This window comes from Syngnathus scovelli, unplaced genomic scaffold (genome assembly GCF_024217435.2).
Source record: "Syngnathus scovelli strain Florida unplaced genomic scaffold, RoL_Ssco_1.2 HiC_scaffold_442, whole genome shotgun sequence".
Classification (NCBI taxonomy): domain Eukaryota; kingdom Metazoa; phylum Chordata; class Actinopteri; order Syngnathiformes; family Syngnathidae; genus Syngnathus; species Syngnathus scovelli.
This window is the reverse complement of record NW_026061541.1, coordinates 7,501-20,000: the sequence shown is the minus strand read 5'-3', so window position 1 is coordinate 20,000 and position 12,500 is coordinate 7,501.

Below are 12,500 nucleotides of genomic sequence, written 5' to 3'. Positions count from 1 at the left end.
TGACAGCGGGCGTGCGTAAGAGGCTCGCCCGGGGATGCTGCCTCATCCCCGGGCGGCGGGCGGGAGGAGGCAGCCTCCCGCAAGTGGAACTTAGTTGTTGGAGGATGACAGCGGGCGTGCGTAATAGGCTCGCCCGGGGATGAGGCAGCATCCCCGGGCGGCGGGCGGGAGGAGGCAGCCTCCCGCAAGTGGAACTTAGTTGTTGGAGGATGACAGCGGGCGTGCGTAAGAGGCTCGTCCGGGGATGAGGCAGCATCCCCGGGCGGCGGGCGGGAGGAGGCAGCCTCCCGCAAGCGGAACTTAGTTGTTGGAGGATGACAGCGGGCGTGCGTAAGAGGCTCGTCCGGGGATGAGGCAGCATCCCCGGGCGGCGGGCGGGAGGAGGCAGCCTCCCGCAAGCGGAACTTAGTTGTTGGATGATGACAGCGGGCGTGCGTAAGAGGCTCGTCCGGGGATGAGGCAGCATCCCCGGGCGGCGGGCGGGAGGAGGCAGCCTCCCGCAAGCGGAACTTAGTCGTCGGAGGATGTCAGCGGGCGTGCGTAAGATAACGTATGTCCGCCTCTCGGTCACTCTGGCCGGGCGTGGGTGTGCGTCCGCGCCCGTCTTGTGAACCTCCAAGTGGAACTTAGTGATCGGAGGATGACACCGGGCGTGCGTAAGAGGCGCGTCCGGGGATGAGGCAGCATCCTCGGGCGTCAGCCGGGAGTAGGCAGCCTCCCCCAAGTGGAACGTAGCCTCCACTAAGTGGAACTCAGTCTCCGGAGGATGACAGCGGGCGTGCGTAAGAGGCGCGTCCGGGGATGAGGCAGCATCCTCGGACACCGGCCGGGAGCGCGCGGGCGCTGTGGAAGTAAGTACATCCGCTCCTGGTACCTAAAAATTCCTCCAGCGGCGGGCCCCGGGCCTAAACTTTCTCCGGGCCGCGCAACACGCACTTTCCGCCGGACACCGACGGAGGCAACGTCCCCCTCCTGCGGTGACAAAAAAAATCCACCCCTGGTACCTAAAAATTTCTCCAGCGGCGGGCCCCTGGCCTAAACTTTCTCCGGCCCGCGCAACACGCACTTTCCGTCGGACACGGACGGAGGCAACGTCCCCCTCCTGCGGTGACAAAAAAAATCCACCCCTGGTACCTAAAAATTTCTCCAGCGGCGGGCCCCTGGCCTAAATTTTCTCCGGCCCGCGCAACACGCACTTTGCGCCGGACGCCGGTCCCAAACCACCACCGCCGACCGCCACAAGGCGACAGCCACCATCCCCAAGCGCCATCCCCGACCGCCACAAGGCGACCGCCACAAGGCGACCGCCACAAGGCGACAGCCACCATCCCCAAGCGCCATCCCCGACCGCCACAAGGCGACCGCCACCAGCCGACCGCCACAAGGCGACAGCCACCATCCCCAAGCGCCATCCCCAAGCGCCACCCCCGACCGCCACCAGCCGACCGCCACCAGCCGACCGCCACCAGCCGACCGCCACCAGCCGACAGCCACCATCCCCAAGCGCCACCCCCGACCGCCGCCCCCCGACCGCCACAAGGCGACCGCCACCAGCCGACCGCCACAAGGCGACAGCCACCATCCCCAAGCGCCACCCCCGACCGCCACCCCCCGACCGCCACCAGCCGACCGCCACCAGCCGACCGCCACCAGCCGACCGCCACAAGGCGACAGCCACCATCCCCAAGCGCCATCCCCGACCGCCACCCCCCGACCGCCACAAGGCGACAGCCACCATCCCCAAGCGCCATCCCCGACCGCCACCCCCCGACCGCCACCAGCCGACCGCCACCAGCCGACCGCCACAAGGCGACAGCCACCATCCCCAAGCGCCATCCCCGACCGCCACAAGGCGACCGCCACAAGGCGACCGCCACCAGCCGACCGCCACAAGGCGACAGCCACCATCCCCAAGCGCCATCCCCGACCGCCACAAGGCGACCGCCACAAGGCGACCGCCACCAGCCGACCGCCACAAGGCGACAGCCACCATCCCCAAGCGCCATCCCCGACCGCCACCCCCCGACCGCCACCAGCCGACCGCCACCAGCCGACAGCCACCATCCCCAAGCGCCATCCCCAAGCGCCACCCCCGACCGCCACCAGCCGACCGCCACCAGCCGACCGCCACCAGCCGACCGCCACCAGCCGACAGCCACCATCCCCAAGCGCCATCCCCAAGCGCCACCCCCGACCGCCACCAGCCGACAGCCACCAGCCGACCGCCACCAGCCGACCGCCACCGGCCGTTCGCGGTGTGCGCCGCCGTTCCCCAAGCACCCTCCGGGACGAAGCCGGAGCCAGAGAATAGCAGCGGTGGTGCGTAAAAGCTGCGGCCGGGCCTCGCGGAAGGTCCCCGGGCGGCGAGCTGCGGAGCCCCGGCCTCCAGCTTCCACCAGGTAATAGGACCGGGCGCGCGTAAAAGCTGCGGCCGGGCCTCGCGGAAGGTCCTCGGGCATCCAGCGAGATCACACGGCCCCCACCGGAGGCGGCTAGCGCCTCCGTAGAGTAGTACCGGCCCGTGGAAGCGGCCGCCCGTCAGCCTGCGTTGCCGCTGGTCGAAAAATGCACTAAGTGCCAAACCCCATTCATTTACAACGGCGTGTCCGCCAGAGGGCGCACTTCCCCCGGCGGACCAGCCGGCGGGGCTCGTTAGAGAGTGTATCCGCCTGGCAGTGCCTCCTGGACGGCCTGTATTCCGGACCGCGACCGCTAACTTACGGGAGCCTAAACGGCCCGCGGACCAGCCGGCGGGTCCTCCGTGAAAGCCTATCCGCCTGGCGGTGCCTCCTGGCCGGCCTGGATTCCGGACCGCGACCGCTCACTCGCGGGACCCTAAACGGCCCGCGGACCAGCCGGCGGGTCCTCCGTGAAAGCCTATCCGCCTGGCGGTGCCTCCTGGCCGGCCTGGATTCCGGACCGCCACCGCTCACTCGCGGGACCCTAAACGGCCCGCGGACCAGCCGGCGGCTCCTCCGTGAAAGCCTATCCGCCTGGCGGTGCCTCCTGGCCGGCCTGGATTCCGGACCGCCACCGCTCACTCGCGGGACCCTAATCGGCCCGCGGACCAGCCGGCGGATCCTCCGTGAAAGCCTATCCGCCTTCGCCGGTTCCCCGGCCGGCCACGGGTGGCGAGAATCCGGCCTCCTCGCCCGGAGCGCGCTTCGACTTGGGCGAAAAATGCACCAAGTGCCAAACCCCATTCATTTACAACGGCGTGTCCGCCAGAGGGCGCACTTCCTCCGGCCGGCGGGGCTCGTTAGAGAGCGCGTCCGCCTTGGCCGGTTCCCCGGCCGGCCACGGGTGGCGAGAATCCGGCCTCCTCGCCCGGAGCGCGCTTCGACTTGGGCGAAAAATGCACTAAGTGCCAAACCCCATTCATTTACAACGGCGTGTCCGCCAGAGGGCGCACTTCCTCCGGCCGGCGGGGCTCGTTAGAGAGCGCGTCCGCTTTCGCCGGTTCCCCGGTCGGCCGCGAACGGCGAAAAGCCGGCCTCTTCCCCCGGAGCCCGGTGGGCGAATTTTTTTTTTTTTTTTTTTTTTCAAAGTGCCAACGGCTCTCGCGCCGCGCTGCGTCCGCCTTCGCCGGTTCCCCGGTCGGCCCGAACGAGCGAAAATTCGGCCTCTTGCCCCGGAGCCCGGTCGGCGAATTATTTATTTATTTATTTATTTATTTTTCCAAAGTGCCAACGGCTCTCGCGCCGCGATGCGTCCGCCTTCGCCGGTTCCCCGGTCGGCCACGAACGGCCAAAAATCGGCCTCTCCCCCCGGAGCCCGGTCGGCGAATTATTATTTATTTATTTATTTATTTATTTATTTTTCCAAAGTGCCAACGGCTCTCGCGCCGCGATGCGTCCGCCTTCGCCGGTTCCCCGGTCGGCCACGAAGTATTGCGCATGATTATACGCGATGTTAATATTTATTTAATTATTAAATAAATACATACATGTGTTTATTAATGATATACGCGATGTTAATATTTATTTAATTATTACCTATATTATGAATAAACTAACGGTGATTTTACACGATTTGACTACATACGTGACCGTGATATAGTGCCGAGGGCTCCCGCGCCGTCACGCGTCCGCCTTGGCACGGGTCGCCCGCGGCAGCGAGCGTTCGGCTCGCGGGGGTCCGCGGGGTGTTATTAGGGAGTGCGGCAGCCGTGCCGAGGCTCCGGCCGGCCGCCGGAAGTCCCGCGGGGGAGCGTCGGAGCTCCGCGAGGCCGGCCGGGGAGCCTCTTAGTCATCGCCCGCGCTCGCGGTGGTCCCGGTCGCTTAAAGTGCCACGGGAGGCGTAGCGATGCGAGTGAGTGTGCGCAAAGTGCGAGAGGCGGTGCATTTACGCGCCGTGTCCGCGAGAGGGAGGCAATTCCCCGTTGCGACCTCCGGGAGATCAGCGGGCCGCCGAAAAGGCTCGGCCGGGGTGCCTGGAGCCTCCTCGGGCGTCGAGTTAGGAGGGGGGCGCGCGGAGAACCGGCTGGATGTCCCCTGGAAGCTCAGCGGGCCGTGGGAAAGGCTTGGCCGGGGTGCCGGAAGCCTCGGCCGGCTTAAAAGTGAGGAGGAAAGCGCGCGGAGAACCGGCCGGAGGTCCCCTGGAAGCTCAGCGGGCCGTGGAGAAAGCTTAGCCGGGGTGCCTGGAGCCTCGGCCGGCTTAAAATGTGAGGAGGAAAGCGCGCGGAGAACCGGCCGGAGGTCCCCTGGAAGCTCAGCGGGACGTGGGAAACGCTTGGCCGGGGTGCCGGAAGCCTCGGCCGGCTTAAAAGTGAGGAGGAAAGCGCGCGGAGAACCGGCCGGAGGTCCCCTGGAAGCTCAGCGGGCCGTGGGAAACGCTTGGCCGGGGTGCCGGGAGCCTCGGCCGGCTTAAAACGTGAGGAGGAAAGCACCGGGAGAACCGGCTGGAGGTCTTCTGGAAGCTCAGCGGGCCGCCGAAAACGCGTAGCCGAGGTGCCGGGAGCCTCCTCGGGCGTCAAAAGTGAGGAGCGACGCACCCCCGAGAACCGCCCGGGTCCTCCAGCCACCGTTGAAAAAGACGTCGAGTCAGGCTACCTTAAGAGAGTCACAGTTACTCCCGCCGTTTACCCGCGCGGAGCGTCATCGCCTCCGCGAACCGTCAAAAATAAATAAATTCATAAATAAATAAATGTCAAGTGAGCCTACCTTAAGAGAGTCACAGTTACTCCCGCCGTTTACCCGCGCGGAGCGTCATCGCCTCCGCGAACCGTCAAAAATAAATAAATACATAAATAAATAGATGTCAAGTGAGCCTACCTTAAGAGAGTCACAGTTACTCCCGCCGTTTACCCGCGCGGAGCGTCATCGCCTCCGCGAACCGTCAAAAATAAATAAATACATAAATAAATAGATGTCAAGTGAGCCTACCTTAAGAGAGTCACAGTTACTCCCGCCGTTTACCCGCGCGGAGCGTCATCGCCTCCGCGAACCGTCAAAAATAAATAAATACATAAATAAATAGATGTCAAGTGAGCCTACCTTAAGAGAGTCACAGTTACTCCCGCCGTTTACCCGCGCGGAGCGTCATCGCCTCCGCGAACCGTCAAAAATAAATAAATACATAAATAAATAGATGTCAAGTGAGCCTACCTTAAGAGAGTCACAGTTACTCCCGCCGTTTACCCGCGCGGAGCGTCATCGCCTCCGCGAACCGTCAAAAATAAATAAATACATAAATAAATAGATGTCAAGTGAGCCTACCTTAAGAGAGTCACAGTTACTCCCGCCGTTTACCCGCGCGGAGCGTCATCGCCTCCGCGAACCGTCAAAAATAAATAAATACATAAATAAATAGATGTCAAGTGAGCCTACCTTAAGAGAGTCACAGTTACTCCCGCCGTTTACCCGCGCGGAGCGTCATCGCCTCCGCGAACCGTCAAAAATAAATAAATACATAAATAAATAGATGTCAAGTGAGCCTACCTTAAGAGAGTCACAGTTACTCCCGCCGTTTACCCGCGCGGAGCGTCATCGCCTCCGCGAACCGTCAAAAATAAATAAATACATGAATAAATAGTCAAGTGAGCCTACCTTAAGAGAGTCGTAGTTACTCCCGCCGTTCGGCCGCTTAAAGTGCCACGGGAGGCGTAGCAATGCGAGTGAGTGTGCGCCAAGTGCGAGAGGCGGTGTATTTACTCGCCGTGTCCGCGAGAGGGAGGTAACTCCCCGTTGCGACCTCCGGGAGAGCAACGGGCCGCCGAAAACGCTCAGCCGAGGTGCTGGAAGCCTCGGCCGGCTCTCAAAGCGAGGCGCGAGGCACCGGGAGAACCGGCTGGAGGTACCCTGGAAGCTCAGCGGGCCGTGGGAAACGCTCAGCCGAGGTGCTGGAAGCCTCGGCCGGCTCACAAAGCGAGGCGCGAGGCACCGGGAGAACCGGCTGGAGGTCCCCTGGAAGCTCAGCGGGCCGTGGGAAACGCTCAGCCGAGGTGCTGGAAGCCTCGGCCGGCTCACAAAGCGAGGCGCGAGGCACCGGGAGAACCGGCCGGAGGTCCCCTGGAAGCTCAGCGGGCCGTGGAGAAAGCTTAGCCGGGGTGCCGGAAGCCTCGGCCGGCTTAAAATGTGAGGAGGAAACCGGCTGGACGTCTTCTGGAAGATCAGCGGGCCGTGGAAAATGCTAAGCCGAGGTGCTGGTTGTCGAATAAGGCTCCGCCATCTCGTAGAAGGTGCTAATAAAGTTCATATCCGCTCGGCTGGAGGTAATTGGCCCGCGGACCGGCCGGCGGGACCTCCGTGACAGCCTACCCGCCTGGCGGTGCCTCCTGGCCGGCGTGCATTCCGGGCCGCGACCGCTAACTTACGGGACCATAAATGGCCCGCGGACCAGCTGGCGGGACCTCCGTGACCGCCTATCCGCCTGGCGGTGCCTCCTGGCCGGCCTGGATTCCGGACCGCGACCGCTCACTCGCGGGACCCTAAATGGCCCGCGGACCAGCCGGCGGGACCTCCGTGACAGCCTATCCGCCTCCCGGTGGCTGCTGGCCGGCGCGGATTCCGGGCCGCGACCGCTAACTTACGGGACCCCAATTGGCCCGCGGACCAGCCGGCGGGACCCCCGTGACCGCCTATCCGCCTTGGCCGGTTCCCCGGCCGGCCACGGATGGCGAGAATCCGGCCTCCTCGCCCGGAGCGCTCGTCGGCTTCGGCGAAAAATGCACTAAGTGCCAAACCCCATTCATTTACAATGGCGTGTCCGCCAGAGGGCGCAGTTCCCCCCGCGGACCGGCCGGCGGGACCTCCGTGACAGCCTATCCGCCTGGCGGTGGCTGCGGGCCGGCGCGGATTCCGGGCCGCGACCGCTAACTTACGGGACCCCGATTGGCCCGCGGACCAGCCGGCGGGACCTCCGTGACCGCCTATCCGCCTGCGCTGGTTCCCCGGCCGGCGCGAATTCCGGGCCGCGACCGCTAACTTACGGGACCCCGATTGGCCCGCGGACCAGCCGGCGGGACCTCCGTGACCGCCTATCCGCCTGCGCTGGTTCCCCGGCCGGCGCGAATTCCGGGCCGCGACCGCTAACTTACGGGACCCCGATTGGCCCGCGGACCAGCCGGCGGGACCTCCGTGACCGCCTATCCGCCTGCGCTGGTTCCCCGGCCGGCGCGAATTCCGGGCCGCGACCGCTAACTTACGGGACCCCGATTGGCCCGCGGACCAGCCGGCGGGACCTCCGTGACCGCCTATCCGCCTGCGCTGGTTCCCCGGCCGGCGCGAATTCCGGGCCGCGACCGCTAACTTACGGGACCCCGATTGGCCCGCGGACCAGCCGGCGGGACCTCCGTGACCGCCTATCCGCCTGCGCTGGTTCCCCGGCCGGCGCGAATTCCGGGCCGCGACCGCTAACTTACGGGACCCCGATTGGCCCGCGGACCAGCCGGCGGGACCTCCGTGACCGCCTATCCGCCTGCGCTGGTTCCCCGGCCGGCGCGAATTCCGGGCCGCGACCGCTAACTTACGGGACCCCAATTGGCCCGCGGACCAGCCGGCGGGACCTCCGTGACCGCCTATCCGCCTCCGCTGGTTCCCCGCTCGGCGTGGATTCCGGACCGCGACCGCTAAATTACGGGACCCAAATTGGCCCGCGGACCAGCCGGCGGGACCTCCGTGACCGCCTATCCGCCTTCGCTGGTTCCCCGGTCGGCCACAGATGACGAATATTCGGCCTCTCGCTCTGGAAGTCCTGCCGACTTAGCCGAAAATTTTCTAAGTGCCATCGGCTCTCGCTCGGAAAAGTGTCCGCCTCGTCTGGTTCCCCAGCTCGGCCTCAGAATTCGAAAATTCGGCCTCTCTGAGGTACCAGGGGTAGGCTTTATGTACTTGGTCCCCCCAGTTAGTGTACTCATCACTTTACCCCCCTTTCGCAAAATATAGTCGGCACGTATGTGCAGAACTGTTTATTTTCATTTTAAAAATTTTCTAAGTGCCAGCGGAAGCTGTCACACGAACTGTCCGAGCTACCACGGTGCCCATCCCGGGCAGTGACGGCAAAAGGCCGATGTGTGTTTGATGGAAGTCTGAATAATTTCTAAGTGCCAACGGCTCAACCGCCGTAAAGTGTCCGCCTCGGCTGGTTCTCCCGGTCGGCCCGAACGAGCGAAAATTCGGCCTCTTCCCCTGGAGGTCCGGAACATTTTGGCGAATATTTTCAAAGTGCCAACGGCTGTTCCGCCGTAACGTGTCCGACCCGGCTGGTTCCTCCGGTCGGCCCGAACGAGCGAAAATTCGGCCTCTTCCCCTGGAGGTCCGGACGACTTTGGCGAATATTTTCTAAGTGCGAACGGCTGTTGCGCCGTAACGTGTCCGACCCGGCTGGTTCCTCCGGTCGGCCTGAACGAGCGAAAATTCGGCCTCTTCCCCTGGAGGTCCGGACGACTTTGGCGAATATTTTCAAAGTGCCAACGGCTGTTGGGCCGTAAAGTGTCCGACCCGGCTGGTTCCTCCGGTCGGCCCGAACGAGCGAAAATTCGGCCTCTTCCCCTGGAGGTCCGGAACATTTTGGCGAATATTTTCAAAGTGCCAACGGCTGTTGCGCCGTAACGTGTCCGACCCGGCCGGTTCCTCCGGTCGGCCCGAACGAGCGAAAATTCGGCCTCTTCCCCTGGAGGTCCGGAACATTTTGGCGAATATTTTCAAAGTGCCAACGGCCGTTCCGCCGTAAAGTGTCCGACCCGGCTGGTTCCTCCGGTCGGCCCGAACGAGCGAAAATTCGGCCTCTTCCCCTGGAGGTCCGGACGACTTTGGCGAATATTTTCAAAGTGCCAACGGCTGTTGGGCCGTAAAGTGTCCGACCCGGCTGGTTCCTCCGGTCGGCCCGAACGAGCGAAAATTCGGCCTCTTAACCCTGGAGGTCCGTTCAAGTTTAACGAATAATTTCTAAGTGCTAACGGCTGTTGCGCCGTAACGTGTCCGACCCGGCCGGTTCCTCCGGTCGGCCCGAACGAGCGAAAATACGGCCTCTTCCCCTGGAGGTCCGGAACATTTTGGCGAATATTTTCAAAGTGCCAACGGCTGTTGCGCCGTAACGTGTCCGACCCGGCTGGTTCCTCCGGTCGGCCCGAACGAGCGAAAATTCGGCCTCTTCCCCTGGAGGTCCGTTCAAGATTAACGAATATTTTCTAAGTGCCAACGGCTCTTGCGCCGAAAAGCGTCCGCCTCGGCTGGTTCCCGATGTCGGCCAGAACAAGTGAAAATTCGGCCTCTTCCCCTGGAAGTCCGGCCGAGTTCGGCGAATATTTCCTAAGTGCCAACGGCTGTTCCGCCGTAAAGAGTCCGACTCGGCTGGTTCCCGATGTCGGCCAGAACAGGTGAAAATTCGGCCTCTTCCCCTGGAGGTCCGTTCAAGTTTGGCGAATATTTTCTAAGTGCCAACGGCTGCTCCGCCTTAAAGTGTCCGACTCGGCTGGTTCCCGATGTCGGGCAGAACAAGTGACAATTCGGCCTCTTCCCCTGGAAGTCCGGCCGAGTTTGGCGAATATTTTCTAAGTGCCAACGGCTGCTCCGCCGTAAAGAGTCCGACTCGGCTGGTTCCCGATGTCGGCCAGAACAAGTGACAATTCGGCCTCTTCCCCTGGAGGTCCTTTGAAGTTTAGCGAATATTTTCTAAGTTCCAACGGCTCTTGCGCCGAAAAGCGTCCGACTCGGCTGGTTCCCGATGTCGGCCAGAACAGGTGAAAATTCGGCCTCTTCCCCTGGAGGTCCGTTCAAGTTTGGCGAATATTTTCTAAGTGCCAACGGCTGCTCCGCCTTAAAGTGTCCGACTCGGCTGGTTCCCGATGTCGGGCAGAACAAGTGACAATTCGGCCTCTTCCCCTGGAAGTCCGGCCGAGTTTGGCGAATATTTTCTAAGTGCCAACGGCTGCTCCGCCGTAAAGAGTCCGACTCGGCTGGTTCCCGATGTCGGCCAGAAAAAGTGACAATTCGGCCTCTTCCCCTGGAGGTCCTTTGAAGTTTAGCGAATATTTTCTAAGTGCCAACGGCTCTTGCGCCGAAAAGCGTCCGCCTCGGCTGGTTCCCGCGGTCGGCCGTAATAGGCGAAAATTCGGCCTCTTCCCCTGGAGCGACCTCCAAATTTGGGCGAAATTTTTCTAAGTGCCTAAAGGTACCAGGGGTTTGGGTACCAGGGGTGCAGTACGAACTGGTCTTTTGTCAACCCATGTACTTTTTCTAGAGTACATGGGTTGGTCCCCCCACTTAGTGTACTCATCACTTTACCCCCCTTTCGCAAAATATAGTCAGAACGAGCATGGGGGACGCAATTGTTTTCCATGCAAATCAATTGGGCCTGGTCCGAGCGCTGGTAACGGCCGCCAGCAAGCGTCCCCTGCTCGGATAGCAGAACTGAAGAAGGCACGGCACTTCCAGAGAGAGAGAGAAAATTTTCTAAGTGCCACATTTCTCAAAAATTTTCAAAGTGCCACATTTCTCAAAAATTTTCAAAGTGCCACATCTCTCAAAAATGTTCAAAGTGCCACATCTCTGAAAAACTTTCTAAGTGCCACATCTCTGAAAAACTTTCTAAGTGCCACATCTCTGAAAAACTTTCTAAGTGCCACATCTCTGAAAAACTTTCTAAGTGCCACAGCACGGCTGTGAAATATTCAAAGTCCTACAGGCATTGGCAGAATCCGCGGACGGCCGTCTGCTCCCGGCGGCCGCCGCGAAGCTACTACCCCCTCCCGGGGACGGCTGTCTGCTCCCGGCAGCCGTCCTTACCCCCCTCCCCCGTTTGCACCGCCTGAAGTTAGACCCGCCTTGGTAGGGCCCCCACCGGCCCCGGCTCGCCGGCGTTGGGTGGACGGTTCCTGCCCACTTGCGGGTCCCGGTCGCTTGGCAACCGACCGGGGAGGACCAGCCGCCTCCTTAAACACAGGCTGGAAGGGAAATCCGATCAAGCTACGGAGGACCGGCCGCCTCCTTAAACACAGGCCGGAAGGGAAATCCGATCAAGCTACGGAGGACCGGTCGCCTCCCTAAACACAGGCCGGGCAAAAATCTGCGAATGGGCCCGTCAAGGGTAGTGGGTCATCCAAGGAGGGAGGTACCGGCCGCCTCCTTAAACACAGGCCGGGCAAAAATCTGCGAATGGCCCGTCAAGGGTAGAAGGTCATCCAAGGAGGGAGGTACCGGCCGCCTCCTTAAACACAGGCCGGGCAAAAATCTGCGAATGGCCCGTCAAGGGTTGTTGGTCATCCAAGGAGGGAGGTACCGGCCGCCTCCTTAAACACAGGCCGGGCAAAAATCTGCGAATGGCCCGTCAAGGGTTGTTGGTCATCCAAGGAGGGAGGTACCGGCCGCCTCCTTAAACACAGGCCGGGCAAAAATCTGCGAACGGCCCGTCAAGGGTTCTGTCTCATCCAAGAAAGGGGTACCGGCCGCCTCAGAGGCCGGAGCGAAGGGGGCGAAAGGCTGTCGATGGGGAAGGATCGGGGCCACGGCTAATCTAGCGATGCCCGCGTCGGGCGGTCACTCCGACGAATGAGCGGGGCCGAATCCGGCGCGAGGCGGCCTTCAGGCACGTGGTTCGAGACGACCTCACCCGGCTCTAGCCCGGAGGATCGGAGGCAACGGCCGTCTCCTTAAGCTAAGGCCGGACGAAAATCTGCGGATGCGGTCCATCCAAGGCAGACGGAGGTACCGGCCGCCTCGGTAAACAATGCCCGGGCAAAAATCTGCGAACGGCCCGTCAAGGGTTCTGTCTCATCCAAGAAAGGGGTACCGGCCGCCTCAGAGGCCGGAGCGAAGGGGGCGAAAGGCTGTCGATGGGGAAGGATCGGGGCCACGGCTAATCTAGCGATGCCCGCGTCGGGCGGTCACTCCGACGAATGAGCGGGGCCGAATCCGGCGCGAGGCGGCCTTCAGGCACGTGGTTCGAGACGACCTCACCCGGCTCTAGCCCGGAGGATCGGAGGCAACGGCCGTCTCCTTAAGCTAAGGCCGGACGAAAATCTGCGGATGCGGTCCATCCAAGGCAGACGGAGGTACCGGCCG